General features: G+C 30.4%; 1 protein-coding gene across 1 annotated transcript in view; it reads right to left on the bottom strand.

The window, feature by feature from the left end:
- Positions 1-16,717, bottom strand: part of LOC115878453 (cadherin-87A-like) — a 546,388-nt gene that overhangs the window by 477,323 nt on the left and 52,348 nt on the right. Inside the window, 1 exon segment of the mRNA XM_030894963.1 lies at positions 9,121-9,157. The gene's annotated coding sequence lies outside the window, so the exon portion shown is untranslated.

The following is a 16,717-nucleotide window of genomic DNA, read 5'->3' as shown; positions in this document are numbered from 1 at the left end:
CGAATTGGCTTACAGAAACATGGTTTTCCCCAAATTGGTATAAAGCCAAGTTTAAAGTTTATGATGAAGATTGTCATCTAATATTAAATCACACTAACTGGCAAAAGTCAGATATAATATTAGACGTATAATTTCACATTTATTTAAATTTTATGGTCAACTGTTATTTGCCATTACATGCAAATCGTAACCTAACGAGCCAAACCCTGGAGCGAAAAATAGGAAATAAAGCAACGGAAAGAAAAGAAAGAGCAAGGCCAATTTATCCGTACTGCAGTATCAGTACAAATTGTATCTCTACACAGGATTTTCCGTCAGGGTTTTCCTATTTTCGTCTATCGGAGTCAATTATTGAATTCGATTTTCTCGAAGACTATTTCTCTCGAAGAGCTGAAATGAAATAGTATGTTTTTCTGTAATAAAACTAAGTTATATACTAGACTATATTTAGATGAATTTTAATAACAAGTCAAATTAATTTCTTTGAATATCCCAGATTTAACACAGTAAATTCTGACGTTTCTATACAGGGTTGTTCACCACATACGACACGGAATATTGTAGCTAAACGATTAGATTTTTACATATTCTAAGTTTTGGGTTCGTTGAAGGACTATTAGAGCTACAATTTAAAAATATTTTTACAAGTTACAGAGTGTTCCAAATAAATAAAAAATATCAAAGTTGTATTTTTTTAAATGGAACACACTGTATATTATTCCATTTTTAGTTTCTACGATTAAAATAAAGGTAAATTTGATTAAGGTTTATTACACTTAAACCTTACCGTTTTTGAAATATTTTCAATTTTTTGAAATTGCAGTCTAAATTTTAAGGCTTCATTTTTCCGAGGGTATCAAAGTTTTTACTACTAAATATTTACTGAAGTTTATTTATTGATCAGTTATTGTATTGCAATAATAAAAATTTTACTACCTTATACAGAGTGTCTAAATATTTATTTTAAATAATTATTAGCTTTAAACGGCAATAACTTGTTTAATTTAAATGGAACACCCTGCATATTTTATGAGAATCAGATGCACGATTTAATTGTCTATCAAATTGTATTATACCATTTTTTACCTATCTCTTCAAGCTTCCGTAGAAAATGCATTTTCTTGTAATTTAGAACTCATTTATCAATATACCCATTGAATACTTTCATTTTAGATTATTTTTAAAGATGTACCAAATTTTTAAAGAGTACAGATACTAATATTGTCAATATAGTTCGTTTATTTCATTCAGAAATAAAAAAAAACTGTTTAAATATTTGTTAAAGAGGACCAATCAATATGATTCCAGTATTCAAACTACATTAATTGACTGTTTGCGTTGATTAATAATAATTGCTCCAAATACTAAAAAACTGAATTATTTATGTGTATTAGACAATGTGGTAAAAAAACTAACACCTTAAAAATGATATTTCATTTTTTGACACATGCTTATTTATAACAACAGAGACGTTCATTTTCATAACTTATTATTATATTGATTTCTGATTCAAATCCACATTTATTTAGAATAATTTATTAACGAACACAATTAAGTATGTAATTAATTAGTATTTGGGCGGAAATACTGGTGGTATATTTAATTAATGGTATACTCTTTTATCAAGATTTAAATAGTTTTCTTTTTGCATACAAATGGGCTAGTAATATCATCGTTTTACTAAAAACGATAATATTACTAGCCTGTACATTTTGTAAAAATAAAATAGCAAAATAAAAACACTAAATCACCACAATACACCAAAACACTTTTACTTTTACACTGGACGCGCGTTTCGCTAACCATGTTAGCATCATCAGCAAATGATTATAAACTCAGTTTCAAACATGGTTAGCGAAACGCGCGTCCAGTGTAAAAGTAAAAGTGTTTTGGTTTGGTTTGGTTTGGTTTGGTTTGGTTGGTTGTTTATCACCCACCAAAGATAGATATAATATTTTTTGACACCCTGTATAGTGTAGTTGCTTCATAAAAATCAGATAATTTTTATTTTTACTCTTGAAAATAGCTCATTTTTTTCCGAAAACACATGCACATCTCATAAATAAGTATAACAAAAGATAAAACTATAATCAATTTTTCACAAAAGCCGGGAAATTATTGTTTTCCTCGCGTGCACGTCTTGATGGCCGAGAAATAGACGTTGATGGGTAGTGATTTGATTCATGAACTTTTAGAACTGCGATTATATCTGTAATCTTGTTATTTATTGTTTTAGGAAATATGGGTAGTAGTTTGACTGACGTGTTTGGGTTATGATAATTTAGTTATTTATTATTTCTGGGCAAATATCGTACAGAGAGAGGTTTAGCTCTCTTTAACGGTTGTGCTGATATATTTTTTATCTCTAAAATCCTATATAGGGTATACCGGGTGAGTCTTAAATAAGAAGAACGGGAACCAACTAAAAGCAGAATCTAGTAGACTGCATCCGTAACCTGGAATGGGTATCCTCCAAGGGTCTGAGATACTCGAAAAAAGTTCCTCAGAACTTACGACTGAGAAAAATCAAAGATTTTCGTTGATTTAAGTAAACACAATCTTCGGATTGTCACGGAGTTTTTTACAGGATACTGTCTCTTCAACGAACATCTCAGTAGGTTAAAGTTGAGAAACAACGGCGAATGCAGATTCTATGGGGAAAAATGGGGAAACCCCGGAACACCGTATCACTGAGTGCGCCGAGACGACGACCGTTCGTGCAATGAACTTTGGTATGGCTGATGTCCATGATGGAGAGATGGCCTCCGTGGAACCGTCTCAGACACTGGCTTTTGTTAAAGCCCTTAGACGAAAGAATTGAGTTATAACTCGTTAACATTCTACACTCTAGGTCGAGACAATTCCTAGAAAGAAGGGAGTGTCCGCCTAATATCGAAACGAGACTGGGATTACTAAAAATACCACTTCACCTATAAAAAATAATTTCTCTGAACTGATCACTACAAAAAAATATTAGCATTTCGTAAGTGGCCCATACAGTATCAAACAGATTGTGCAACAAAGCGATGCGCAACGTTGCGTTTGGTTTGGTTTGGTTTGGTTGCACAACTGCATCATCCAAGCACTTGGTAAAATTTTGATCAAACTTTTTATTAAAAGTTATGCATTGTTCGAGAAACAATCATGCCCTTAATTGCCATTGCATCAATTATTATCGTATATGCCCTAGATGATGTCTATATTACCAAAAAATCGAAAAAGAAAACAAAGAATTTGGATGAAAGAACTAAAAGAATTAAAATATTGCACAACAAAGCGCAACACATACATACACTACACAACGCGTTGCGCAAAAAGTCCCGTTGCACAAAAGAATTCAAACATTCTTGAAACTTATCAAACAACTGCGCAACGCATCAAACAGAATCACACATTGGCAACTTGTTGCGCAATTTGTTTGATATTGTATGGGCCGCTGTATTTAGTATTATACTTAGTATTTTTTTAAATGGAACACCCTGTATATTATTACTTTTTTAGTTTCTACGATTAAAATAAAGGTAAATTTGATTAAGGTTTATTACAATTTAACCTTACCGTTTTTGAAATATTTTCAATTTTGTGAAATTGCAGTAAAATTTTTAAGGCTTCATTTCTCCAAGGATATCAAAGTTTTTAATACGAAATATTTACTGAAGTCTATTTATTGATCAGTTATTATGTTGCAATAATAAAAATAATACTACCTCATACAGAGTGTCTAAAAATTATTTTAAATAATTTCTATCTTTAAACGGCAATAACTTGTTTAATTTAAATGGAATGCCCTGTATATTTTAGGAGAATCAGATGCTCAATTTAATTGTCTATCAAACTGTATTATACCACTTTTTACCTATCACTTCAAGTTTTCGTAAAAAATGCATTTTCTTATAATTTAAACCTCATTTATCAATATACCCATGGAATATTGACATTTTAGATTATTTTTAAAGCAACAAATGTACAGGCTAGTAATATTATCGTTTTTAGCAAAACGTATTATGCAAAAAGAAAACTATTTAAATCTTTATAAAAGAGTATACCATTAAGTAAATATACCACCATTATTTATGCCCAAATAATAATAATTAATTATATACTTAATTGTTTTCGTTAATAAGTTATTCTAAATAAATGTGGATTTGAATCAGAAATCAAATGAATAATAAGTTATGAAAATGAACGTCTCTGTTGTTATAAATAAGCATTTGTCAAAAAATTAAATATCATTTTTAAGGTGTTAGTTTTTTTACCACACTGTCTAATACACATACAAAATTCAGTTTTTTAGTATTTGGAGCAATTATTATTAACCAACGCAAACTCTCAATTAATGTAGTTTGAATACTGGAATCATATTAATTGGTCCTTTAACAAATATTTAAACAGTTTTTTTTACTTTTCAATGAAATAAACAAACTATATCGACAATATTAGTATCTGTACTCTTTAAAATATTGGTACATCTTTAAAAATAATCTAAAATGTCGGTATTCCATGGCTATATTAATAAATAAGTTCTAAATTACAAGAAAATGCATTTTCCACGGAAACTTGAAGAGATAGGTAAAAAATGGTATAATACAATTTGATAGACAATTAAATTGTGCATCTGATTCTCATGTCTCTCATGTATGCAGAGAGTTCTATTTAAATTAAACAAGTTATTGCCGTTTAAAGCTAGTAATTATTTAAAATAAATTTTTAGACACTCTGTATAAGGTAGTATAATTTTTATTATTGCAACACAATAACTGATCAATAAATAAACTTATAAATAAAAAGTAAATATTTAGTATTAAAAACTTTGATACCCTTGGAGAAATGAAGCCTTAAAATTTTTACTGTAATTTCACAAAGTTGACAATATTCTAAAAACGGTAAGGTTTAAGTGTAATAAACCTTAATCAAATATACCTTTATTTGAATCGAAGAAACTAAAAATGTAATAATATACAGGGTGTTCCATTTAAAAAAATACAACTTTGATATTTTTTGCTTATGGGACACTCTGTATCTCGTAAAAATATTTTTGAATTGTAGCTCTAATAGTCCTTCAACGAACCCAGAACTTACAATTTCTAAAAATCTAATCGTTTAGCTACAATACTCCGTGTCGTATGTGCTGAACAACCCTGTATTGAAAACCCACCCAAAAAATAATTCAAACTTTCAATAACAATTAAAACAAATTGACTTTAATTTTACACAATTTTATACGACATTTATTTTCTTAATAATACAGAAAATTACGAACAAAGAAAATCTTATGCCACATAAAAATACTCCGAATCTTTCCTTTCAAAGCTATATTAATCTTCCCTTTTTTACAAAGGAAAGATAAAAGTCATCCGCTCAGGTTTGCCCTGTTTTTGCAAACCGGAAAATAAAAATCATAATCGCCAGATTTTCAGATAAGGGGCTTGCCCCCCGTTATTTGTCCCGAGAAAATACCCTTTGTGTTGATATTGAAATTATTTCTTCTGGTTTTCTTTTGTTCGATATAATGATGCCTTTATAAAAATGTATAACTCCCTATAGTCAACATAACCAGGAAATTGATACAAACTTGATATAGCTGCCGGCAGAGGAAAGAAAAGTCAGGGAGTTTCAGATTTTCGTAATTATTATACAAGATAAAGGAGATCTATTGAATTTACTCTCAGGTTCTTATGTTATAAGCTAGTTCGTTCTATCTAAAGGAAATTTCCTTTATTAATCCATCCAGTTAATTATAGAACTTCTAGATAGAAATAATAGACATATTATTGCAACTTAATTCTAGCGTTAATTAGTGTTTGGTTGTGTGTCCCCGTATTTTCTTTACAGGAGGAAAAACTTTTTTATTATTGACACATTGAGAAAAATGCATTCTTCATAAAAAAATTCTTGTTCTAAAATGAGTAATCCCGTTTATATTTTTCCAAATATCCCTACCGTTTTTGAGAAAATTAATCTATACTAATATATACAATCCTTAAGTGACTGACATACTGATTAATCACGATCCTGCTCAAACCACTCAACGTAAGAAGCTCAATTTTGGCATAGAGGTTGATTCTAGGGTATAGAGGTTCGATAAGAAGGGATTTTTCGAAATTCTAGTTCCAAGAGTGTGAAACCACCCCTCAAATATTTCAATATTTTTTATTTAAAAAACGGTCAAGTTTCCGAAAAAAAACGCTTAAATACGTATACTTTATTTTCTTTTTTTACATATTTTAAGATTTTTTAAAAATGTATACAGGGTGTTTCAAAAAATCTGGTCATTGATTAATCACGATCCTGCTTAAAGCGCTTGACGTAAAAAGCTGATTTTTGGAAAACAGATTGACTTTAGAGTGTAAATACGACAAGAACGGATTTCTCGAAACTCGAATTCTAAGGAGGTGAAACTATCCCTCAAATATTAAAATATTTTTTATTTAAAAACCGGTGAGGTTTTCGGAAAAACTCTTAAACACGTATATTTTATTTTGTTGTTTTACATATTTTAAGATTTTTTATAAATTTATACAGGGTGTTTCATAAATATGACAATTGAGTAATCACGATTCTGCTTAAACTGCTTGACGTTTAAAGCTGATGTTTGGCAAACGGGTTGACTGTGGGGTTTAAAGGTTCGATAAGGAGGGGTTTCTCGAATCTCAAATTCCAAGAGGGTGAAAACGCCCCTCAAATATTACAATATTTGTTATTTAAAAAAGGGTTAGTCTTTTGGGAAAACGCTTGGACAAGCATAATTTATTTGTTTTTTTTTTACATATTTTGAAATTTTCTAAAAAAATCATACAGGGTGTTCCAAAAAGTTGGGTAATTTCTTAACCACGATTCTACTTAAACTGCTTGGCGTAAAAAGCTTATTTTTGGCAAACGGATTTTTCGAAAGTCAAATTCGAACGAGATGAAACTACGCCTCAAATATTACCAAGTTATATAATAATATCGCCATATTGTTTTTTCTCATGCTGACATAAATGTGAGAAAATGTTATCCAGTTTGTATGTTAATGGAAATTCTTGCTGTGCTTTATCATCACCATTACAAATGATTAATTCCACGCGAACGAAGTCGCTGGTACACGCTAGTAAAAACATAAAAATATAGTTGATTTTTTTAAAAAATCAAAACGAGTTTCTATGGTATTATAATTTCGTTTTCATTTTTTGATAGATTGTTATTGATAGAAATTAATTCGGAAAATGTGATACTTTAACAACAACAAAGAACATGATGTTAATCAAATTTAATTGCAACCATCCATCAAAGAATGAAATCGAAATAATATTACTATAGAAATTCCTTTTGATTTCTAGGACTCCTTCGAAAATTTCTTATATTTTCATGTTTTTCTTATTCTAGTGAGACCAGCACCCAGCAATTTTTTTCTTGTTTAAAGTGGTTGTTTCTTATTTAAACATGTTTAATTAGCCTATTTTGCATGTTCCTAGTGAATTTACGTGACTTACGAATTGTTCCTCTGAGGAAGCTGGCGCAGAACCCACTAAACACTTCTCCGTCTACTATTAATCAAACATTTCAGACGAAACACAGTATTGTTTATAATTTAAATTTTTGTATAATATCCGATACATTCTTTGGAGAAACCTTAACTGAAAATTGTATTTCTATCGTTGTTAAAGAACGGACAATGTTTTGTAGTTGCCTGTCTAATGCAAAAATTTCACAGGACGTTTTCATAAATTCATTTTACTTTTTTGGTGTATTAAATAAATCTAGGTCTCCCAGATTATTAGTTAGTGTATTGAAGAAGTCAATAATTTTAAGTTAGCAATATAAAAGATCTTTGATAAAACAAATCATATCTCGATACTGTTTCAGAAATCTAGAAATTGAGATATAGCCCAGAGAAAAATAGAAATTTTCAAAATTTTCAAAAGGTGATGAATAAATTTAAATAACATTTGAGGCATCTAAAGATTTCTCGTTCTACAAGAAAATTTCATTTTTGGTGTACTGTAGGTAAAACTAACAATATCATTTTTTTAGATTATCTATACTAATATATTGATGATTCTAGGGTGTAGAAGTTCGATAAGAAGGGATTTTTCGAAATTCCAGTTCCAAGAGGGTGAAACCACCCCTCAAATATTACAATATTTTTTATTCAAAAAACGGCCAAGTTTGCGAGAAAACGCTTAAACACGTATATTTTATTTTATTTTTTACATATTTTAAGATTTTTAAAAATTGTATACAGGGTGTTTCGAAAAATCTGGTCATTGATTAATCACGATCCTGCTTAAAGCGCTTGACGTAAAAAGCTGATTTTTGGAAAACAGATTGATTTTAGGGTGTAGAGGTTCGATAAGAGGGATTTTTTGAAACTCGAATTCTAAGGGGGTGAAACTATCCCTCAAATATTAAAATATTTTTTATTTAAAAACCGGTGAGTTTTTCGGAAAAACTCTTAAACACGTATATTTTATTTTGTCGTTTTACATATTTTAAGATTTTTTATAAATTTATACAGGGTGTTTCATAAAATATGACCATTGAGTAATCACGATTCTGCTTAAACTGCTTGACGTGTAAAGCTGATTTTTGGCAAATGGATTGACTGTGGGGTGTAGAGGTTCGATAAGGAGGGGTTTCTCGAATCTCAAATTCCAAGAGGGTGAAAACGCCCCTCAAATATTACAATATTTGTTATTTAAAAAACGGCCAGTCTTTCGGGAAAACGCTTGGACAAGCATAATTTATTTGTTTTTTTTACATATTTTAAAATTTTTTAAAAAATCATACAGGGTGTTCCAAAAAGTTGGATAATTTCTAAACCACGATTCTGCTTAAACTGCTTGACGTAAAAAGCTAATTTTTGGCAAACGGATTTTTCGAAACTCAAATTCCAACGAGATGAAACTACGCCTCAAATATTACCAAGATATATAATAATATCGCCATATTGTTTTTTCTCATGCTGACATAAATGTGAGAAAATTAATGGAAATTCTTGATTTGCTTTATCATCACCATTAAAAATGATTAATTCGACGCGAACGAAGTCGCTGGTACACGCTAGTAAGGTTATACTTATACAAAACAAAAACTAAAAATTATAAAAATATAGTGTGCTATATTTTATATTTTACTTACCGTATTATTTATGAGGAAGCAATATCAGCATCGGCACCTGGAAATAAAAAAAAACAAATTAATAAAATAGAAACACAGTAATGTACACACTTAAGTCCCATGCTCACCACTCGTTGATGCGGTTCGTTGATGCGATTCAGCAAATAAACAGTTTTTCAGCGAACCATCAAAAGAAATATCATGAACATAGTGGACGAATTTCCCAAGGAACTAATAGACCGAGAGCTGGCTACATAAAAAACCTTATCATAGTTACATGGCTAATTTTTTGTGTGAAGTATCCTTTTGTGTAGCCATTGTGAAATAGTTATGTCTACCAGCGCGATCCCGGGGCTTAGAGCGGGGGCGGCCAATCGAAAGGGTGAAATTTTGACACTAAAAATATCATAAGATACATGAGTTATAATTGCGAAAATAGCTTTTATTTATTATTAAGAAACGTATAAAATTGTTGGCAGACATTTTTCTAGTCGCTAAAATGCCGGCAGTCAACGCGTCGAATTAGTCATTTGTAATGGTGATGATAAAGCAAAGCAAGAATTTCCATTAATTTTCTCACATTTATGTCAGCATGAGAAAAAACAATATGGCGATATTATTATATAACTTCGAATCGTGATTACTCAATGGTCATATTTTATGAAACACCCTGTATAAATTTATAAAAAATCTTAAAATATGTAAAACAACAAAATAAAATATACGTGTTTAAGAGTTTTTCCGAAAAACTCACCGGTTTTTAAATAAAAAATATTTTAATATTTGAGGGATAGTTTCACCCCCTTAGAATTCGAGTTTCGAAAAATCTTTTTTATCGAACCTCTACACCCTAAAGTCAATCTGATTTCCAAAAATCAGCTTTTTACGTCAAGCGCTTTAAGCAGGATCGTGATTAATCAGTGACCAGATTTTTCGAAATAGCCTGTATACATTTTTAAAAAACCTTAAAATGTGTAAAAAAACAAAATAAAATATACGTGTTTAAGCTTTTTTCCGGAAACGACCGTTTTTTAAATAAAAAATATTATAATATTTGAGGGGTGGTTTCACCCTCTTGGAACTGGAATTTCGAAAAATACCTTCTTATCGAACCTGTAGACCCTAGAATCAACCTGTATGCCAAAATTGAGCTTCTTACGTTGAGTGGTTTCGGCAGGATCGTGATTAATCAGCATGTCAGTCACTTATGATCGTGATTAATCAGTATGTCAAGCCGTATGCAAAAAGGCAGACAAAAGATCGTGGCTCAATCAGCTTATCAAAAGGGCGATATTACTCTAGCGCTTTATTCAGGGAACGCTGGCCGCCTCATCCATTTAAGTATAGATAAATCATATAATATATGATTGTATTATATATATATAATTTTTTATTATTTCAATAACGATTTTTTGTCTGCCCTTTTGCATACGGCTTTTTAAATTAATTAACAATAAACATGACATTCCACTAACCGACATGCATGTATGCGATGATTTTCTTTTGTCAAAATTCTATACCTCTTTCGCGTTGTCTGCCGGCATTTCAGCCACGAAAAAAATGTCTGTCAACAATTTTACACGTTTCCTAATAGTAAATAAAAGCTATTTGGCAATTATAACTCGTGTACCTTATAATATTTTTAGGGTCAAATGTGTATGTTTTAGGTTGTACATCATGCGTTGCACCCTTTCGATTGGCCGCCCCCGCTTTAAGCACCGGGATCGCGCTGCCAGACATGACTATTTCACAATGGATACACAAAAGGATACTTCACACAAAAAATTAGCCATGTAACGATTATAAGATTTTTTATGGAGCCAGCTCTCGGTCTATATGTTACTTTGGTGGAGACCCGGCTAAAGAATACTCAATAATTATCTAACTAAAATTACTATATCCGATAAAAAAAATTCTACTAATTCCACCAAAAGTTATAACATTTAACAGAGTGTTTTGAATTCAAACATATTTCTCTACAAATCTCGAATTACATCCAATAAACTATAGTCTCAGTCTGGTAGTGATAGGTACATTTTCTCATGATATAGCGAAAATCGATTACGAGGCCGAAAACCTTCTAATCTGGATAAACACGATTTACGTAACTAGTTGATAATTTGCGAGCGCTCCACTAGTAATTCAATAACTTTTCCCATCAAAGGCTAATAAACGATTAAAGGCTCTTTCCGATACGGCTTTCGAAGTTCCAATCGCTTCGATGGAGAATATTTTCATTTTAAAAGCCTGGCAAATTTTATTATATTGTCAGTGTCCAGTGAATCTACAGTAAACTATAATAAAAAATGAGAACATGAATGTGTCTCAGATATTAGGTTTGTTTTAAAGGGTACTCTTCCAAAGCATCAAAAGGATGGAGCATTAATCAGTATTAATTACGTATTAAAACATCATTCAACATACTCATTACAATTAGGTTTAGTTTGGTTGTACAATAAAATATTATTCAAATTAGTTTTACTTTTTACTTTCACTCTGCATGTACTAAGGGCTGGCAAAGGTTAGTCTTGGGTCGAGATTTCCGTATGTAAGAAGACTACAATACATTTATAATGTACAAGAGAGAACAGTAAACACGTTGCCAAATGTATGAAATAAACCAAGAAACTGCGCACATTGCTAAGATACGTGGAAGGGTATATAGCAGATTTCTGGCGGTCGACATAATCAGTACCTCTGTCACTTCTGTCAGTACTTAAAATTCCAGGGAATGTTGTACATCATGCGTTCACCTTCATGGTTCAATTACATCTCGTGATACTTTATTTGTTTATTTATTAATGAGTCGTTGTAATTTTCCCTATAGCTTGAAAATTTTTAAATGCAAGTTAAAAACACATGATTTTTTGGTAAAAATAAGTGGAATTGAGTTGGTGTTTGACAGTGGTCTCGCTATTAGAACTCCGAAATTAAAAATCGATATCTCGAAATCCATTAGAAATAATTGATTGTAGTTTTTTTCAAAAAACTTCTTAATAATTCTGCTATATTTTCTTCGCAGACGGTACGTGAAAATTTTTAGAAATAAAAAAGTTACACTATTGCTGAAAATTGTTATGCACTAAAAGTAAATGGATGGGTTGCTTAAAATTTTTGAATGGGAAAAACAAGCCTATCGAATTTTTCTTATTTAAACATGTTGTAAAAGATCCGATCTTCAATATAAAAAAAATCAATATCTAAATTGGTTCTTAAGCCCGCGGCCACACAGAAAGCGTTTTTTGCGTGAAGCGTCTTTTGCGTCTAAAACAAAATGACAGGATTATATAGGAGTGGCCCCACCAAAAGCGTCTAGCGGTCGGCGTGTCTCGCAAAAAACGCAAATGAAAACAAATCCATTTGTTTTCTGTAGCGTCTTTAGCGTTTTCTATGAGACCCCGTCATAGGCAAACGTAATATTTAATAATACAATAAAAATAAATTAAGTAGTAATAGCATTTTTTTTCAGTTTAGGATATTATCTAAAAATATTTTTATAGAGAATATCTACTGTTCAGGAAGATTCTATTAATGAAATGTTGAAAAAGTAATAAATTAAGGGAATATTTTCTTACGTGTAAAAAATAGTTTTTTATGCGTAAAAGGTGTTTTTTTTCTGCGTAAAAAAGGTTTTTTTAACAGAAACAATGGTTTTGACGCGTAGAAATTAGTTTTTTACGTGTAACAAATAGTTTTTTACACGCAAGACATATTTTTTTTGTGTAAATAAGGTTTTTTACCAAAAGCAATAAGTTTTTGACGCGTTAAAAAATGGTTTTTTACGTGTAACAAATAGTTTTTTATACGTAAAAAATAATTTTTTTGCGTAAAATTTTTTTTTGTACCAGAAACAATAAGTTTTTGACGCGTAAAAAAATAGTTTTTTACGTGTAACAAATAGTGTTTTACACGTAATTTTTTTTTGCGTAAAAAAGGTTTTTTACCAGAAACAATAAGTTTTTGATGCGTAAAAAAATAGCTTTTTACGTTTAACAAATAGTTTTATACGCGTAAAAATAGTTTTCTACCAGTAAAAATAGTTTTATACGCGTAAAAATAGTTTTTTACATATAACTGTTTCATTCGCGTAAAATAATAAAAAGTAAGTTAAGTAAAGTTTTTTACGTGTAACAAATGGTTTTTTTACACGTAATAATTTGAGTCACTTTTAAAAAATTTGTATTAAAATATCAATATTTTTGATAAACACGTGGATTGCTCACAAATACACGTCGCGTCACTACGTATTTCTAAGCCGTTAACACGTTTCGTTACGACTAGCTCGTGTGTCAGGGCCGTCTCGCTAGCTCGTATGTTACGGCCTTGAATGTTTACTCCCAGCGCGCGTAAAGGAGTTTCACTCCAAAAAGCTTTATAAATCATGTCCTAAAATTGCGTTAGCAACTAGTAATATATATTTACTATTCTATTATATAATTATAATTCTTTATTATATTATATTATATTATAATTACAACAAGTAACCACAACACTACAACATAAAAAACTATAACAAGTAACCACAACAATACAACATAAAATAACTGTACACATATTAACTAAAATTCGTAAAATAAATGGCAAATTATTATTTGTACACACACCACTGGCACTAGCAGTAGATTGTGCTTGTCGCCGAATATATGCCCCGGCCTGTCCACAATTCAATCCCAGCATCTTTTATCTTCGTTTCTTCAACGCGAACCGCGCCAATCTCGCCTATCTTTTTCTCACAGGATTGATGTTTATCATTATTTTCTCGTTATAAAAAAATGGACACCCTAACGGTATCCTTACAATTCCATTTCAGATGCTCATAAACATATATAACGATTTTATCTAGTTATCTATTCGAAAAAACGTATTTCGAATCGAGAGAATCAATACATGTTATCATTAACAAAAAATAAACATGTTGAATATATTGTTTGGTTTTGTCAATAACGTGTATTGATTATTTCTATTCCAAATATCTTAAGAGGGGGGTTGCCTGTAGAATTTTTTACCAAAAGACCTTTTTTTGGAAACTAAATAAAAATTAAACTTTTATATCCTGTATCCCAGAAACCATATTAAGGGGACTTTCGAGTCATTTTAAGACATACATTTATAGGAACTTTTTACTTATTTTTATTTGCCGAATATGTTGCCGATGTTTCCCGATACAATGCGGACCACCTTGTATTCATCATTTTTCTTAAATTTAATTATTACAAAAACAGCGAAAGGAATAAAAAATATTTCAATTGCAAAGTTGTCAAACCAGAAACTCCAATAAATAAGAATATTTCAAAGTCCTGACGTTTAATTTAACAGCACCTCAAACTTGACGGGTTTAAAAAAATTTGTATTATATTTCTCCGTAACACGCAAATCAAATATATTTCGTTAGTATAACAATAATCGAAATATATTCTACGAGTTAAAGTTTTTAGAAAACCATTTTATAAGCAAGTCTCAAATGTTATCACGTGATTATTTAAACTAAACACACTTCTGGTATTCCAAATCATTTTTTAAGAAAACATGTAAAGAGCACCCTTAACTAAACAATTAAAATGTTAACTATAATATTTATGTATCCTTTTACATAAATATTTTAGTTAATGGGGCTGTAGGATAGAAACATACTTGTAAAGAAAGTAAATCATACACAGTTAGGTTATGTTAGAATCATATACCTTCTATCGAACAGTCGCAGTCGTTTTTAAATCAAATTTATTAATAAAAATAAATTTCATGCTTCCTTCGTTAAGAATACCGTAGATGGAACTCAAAACTTGGTAGGGTTCGTATAAAATAAACAAATTACAAAAAGAAAAAAAGGCCTAAACCCTACATGTATGTTATTATTTAGTATTGGTATTAGTATTTTAAATTTTATCACCTGCATTTTACTTCCTACAAGTTTCTAAAACACAATTCAACTATTTTTTGTGTGGTATGGCATGTTAAATTATCCAAATGGAAAACAATACAAAAAAAATCAAAAGCAAACAAAAAACTAAACAATCATGGTAAAATTATAACTATAAAAAAGTCTCGTCATTTCAACTTTCCACCTTTTTTCTGATTGTATTTACTATAAGGGTCAGTGGAAAACCTCTGTGCGACATCGAAAACTAATCAAACATGGTCAAACGGAACACAACACTCGGTTTTGTAATATTCGACACGTACTTTGGTGAAACCTTAACTGAAAATATTATTTCTGCCTTTAACGGACAATAGATTCTAGTTGCCTCTCCGGTACACATGTTTTCGAAGGCGTTTTCAAAAACTCGCTTTATTTTTATATTTTATTGACTAAAAATAGTTCTGGCAGGTTATTAATGTGTGTCTTATACTGAACTAGCCAATAAGTTAAAAAACAAAAATTTAAATTACGATCTCTAGAGCATTGAAAAAATTACTCATGCTATTTGTGTTAACGGCTTTTCTGAAAAATAACAATTTACAGGGTTAAAGTAAAACCAATTCACTGCATGTACCATTAAAAAAACTATAAAAATTCAATTTAAATTAACCCCTAACTAAGTATTAAAATAATAACAAATTATAATTTATAAAATTAATGTTCAGTGTTACTTACTGCAAATTCAGAAAAAAAAATATATTTTAGATTTTAGAAAACTAAATTCTTTAACTTTAAATCTTTAAAACTATGTATTCCCGGACCCATGTTTGTAGGAACTCTTTTTAATATTTTGTGATAAGGAATTACAAAATATCTCTAGAAATTTGGCCAAACCAAACACAAAAATACTATAGGTGCCAAAAATACCATCTGGTTTATTTGTTTTGACATTGAAATTTTTGATTATATTCTGAATCATACTTATAGATTTGTAAATAAAATCTAGAATGTAGGGACGGTGACAAAATATCGATATTTTTTGTAAAATTCATTGATAGATTCATAGGTTTTGGCTTTAGATCGTCTAGGTAATTTGCTCTCTTGTTATTTGGATTGTGAATATTCAAGGAATATAAATTAACCAAGGCATGTATTGACATGATCCAAAAACAAAATGCTCAGGAGACATGGTCTGACCCTAAAATTATATTTCAGGAAAATTTATACACGAAATTATTGCACAGGGTGTGTCAAAGTTAGGGTAAAAAACAACCCCTCGATTAGCCAAATACTAAAGTTTATAAAAAACTGAGTTTACAAATTAAAGTTGATATAATTATACAGGGTGGGCCACTGAAAACTTACAACGGCTATAATTCTTAAACCAAAAAAGATATCAAAAAAATAAAAAATACCGTTTCTGTAATATTGAGGGGGAATACATATGACATATTTTTTGAACCACCCCGATCTACCCCTTAGGCGGCACCCCTACTCACTTGAAAATCTTAAATGGCAACACCCCACTTGTGGCGCCTTTTTGCAAAGCCCATGAAAAATGCTAAACGATGATCATAAAGTTTTTAGGGTGAAATTGAAAAACTACCCCTTACACGAAAAATTAGGTGGACATTAATGAAAAAAGTGATTTTTCAGTATAAGTTACAAATTGGGACCCATCTTAATAAGGCAAATGAGGTATTTTACAAACCATCCCGACCCACCCCTAGGTGCCACCCACTCACTTCTAATCTCAAGATA

Source organism: Sitophilus oryzae, unplaced genomic scaffold (genome assembly GCF_002938485.1).
Source record: "Sitophilus oryzae breed Bouriz unplaced genomic scaffold, Soryzae_2.0 scaffold_1512_pilon_pilon, whole genome shotgun sequence".
Taxonomy (NCBI): domain Eukaryota; kingdom Metazoa; phylum Arthropoda; class Insecta; order Coleoptera; family Curculionidae; genus Sitophilus; species Sitophilus oryzae.
This window is presented reverse-complemented; position numbering and strand designations above follow the sequence as displayed.